This window comes from Rhipicephalus microplus, chromosome X (assembly GCF_043290135.1).
Source record: "Rhipicephalus microplus isolate Deutch F79 chromosome X, USDA_Rmic, whole genome shotgun sequence".
NCBI classification, from domain to species: domain Eukaryota; kingdom Metazoa; phylum Arthropoda; class Arachnida; order Ixodida; family Ixodidae; genus Rhipicephalus; species Rhipicephalus microplus.
Window position 1 is genome coordinate 259,483,423 of NC_134710.1, and position 2,156 is coordinate 259,485,578.

Here is a 2,156-nt window from a genome sequence, read left to right on the forward strand (position 1 = left end):
GACTTTTTTAGTGTGATCGCGCGCGCACGCGTGGACAAGCAGCGGCCTCCTATGGCTATTTCGGTAACTTGAGTTTTCGGTCACAGACGCACAGACGATTCTTCACTCACAACCAACGAGGCCGACGCCGGCAGCGAATTTTCTGTGACACAAGCTCTTCAACGCTATCGCGTTAATGTAGAGCACCTACTTGTTCAAGCTCGAGCTATTACCGGCCAGGAGGGTCGCTTCCGTGTTACTAGTCGCTTTCGTGTTACTAATACGAATACTCAATATTTTAATACCAAAAGAGTGTAATCGGGCCCTGTTAGCATCACGTTACAGTGCCTAATTAGAAGTGCAATTCCGAAGGGCCCGCTACGTCATTATTTTTCCTTTTCAGAATCACCAAAGGCCTATACTACCGGTGCGTAAGACAACATGCCAACTTACGCAACTTCTCACTTTGTTGGTGCTTTTGCTGCTCCTAATAATGATGATTATAAAATATGTCTGAGTACTTCGTAAGGCATGGGCTTTCTCGCACTTGCTCTATTCACTCTATGCATAACACGATTCTACGCTTCTGGCATGCACCATTACAAGCGTCAAGGATATTCCTCGCACTGTACGACATTCGTATATATATGGGGTTTTCTTCGCAGGCAAGTCCAAGTGATGGCGGGACTATATTGTTTAACTCCTGCTTGCCACGCAGAAAGCTTGCGTTCGACTCTCACTAAGACAAAATATTCAAGTGCGGAAAGCTTTAGGGGCCCGGCTAGTCGTTCATCCTCGCAACTCATGGGGTGTGATCCCGCTCTCAGTGAAGTGTTCAATACAGGCAATAACAAAGTCAGAAATGCTCCAAAGCGGGTTGAAATGAACGAACAAGGTCTATAGTAGTAAATAACAGAAGTAATCATGAAGTAATTAACCTATTTATCTTAGAATCGCTAAAAACACTTAGAAAATATGCGTCTGACTCCCATGCAGCAGTACAGATGGCGCCACTGCTTCGTTAAAGCGCAATATAACCTCTCACGTGCACTTCGTCGGTGCTTGGTCACTACATCTGATGCGGCAAACAACCTGACGAAACTGGCTGCTTACGACACGTAGAAGTGTGGTGGTTTAGGCTAGTTGGTATGACATGACGATAGTTATAGCGCGAGAACAGAACGACGACAAAGGTATAGCGCTCGTTTCCTTCTTGTCCCTTTGTCGTCACTCTGTTCTCACGCTACAACTATCGTAATTGTTACGACACGTATTTCATCTGCCGTAACAATCAGAGTACACCGCATCAAAGACTAATTTGCAAATTGCACATTCAGCATGAACATTGTAACTTGAGCCAGTTGGTACGTATTCATCTTTATTTCAACAGAGCACTGGAGAATGAGGACTAGAAGAAAGTAGGGGTACAACATGGGCGCTGACTCGCAAATGGTTTTTATAAGGAAAGAACATGCAAATACATTCTAAAAACTAAGAAAATGCCGGGCTTTCTCTTCGGCAGACTACTTTCTCGTCCCATAATTCACTCTCTTCTCCAGGGTAAATCATCTCTTGTTGGGGCAGAGTACAGTGATTCCCCCGAATGGGTCAAAGCACTCCCCCTCATTAGAGTAACATAATGCTGATCGAAGCAGAGTAGCATTACCCCATCGAAGAGAGTGGCAGTACAACTCACGAAAGCAATAGCAGATATTGGGTCGAAATGGGGATTTTTATTGTTTTTGGCGGATTTGCTCGTGAGCGGATAGTCAGGATGGCTAAATACGAGCACCACAAAAAATGGCTCCGTATGTGCTTGTTACACCAAAAATGTCATTGAAAGACGATAGTGTTGCACCTAGAGAGAGTGAACAAAACGTTTATTTGATGTTCTGCGCAAAGAAATCGGTGAATGGCATTCTGGAGGCACTGCGTTAGGGTGCCTCGAGCGTTTAGCGGAGGCGAACGAGCGCATCAAGTCACGTCACACGTGAGACATGAGTGCTATCTGGCAATTATTCTGGAAAACGGGGTGCGCGCCGTGCACGCCTGTTTCTGAGGTGATAAGGTGCAGAACACAAGACGACGGGTAGGTGCCACCACCGTGTCGTTTTAGCAAAGCGTTGGAAACACTTGCCGTTTTGTGCAAGCGTTGCATGGCCAGCGCAGCGTTATAA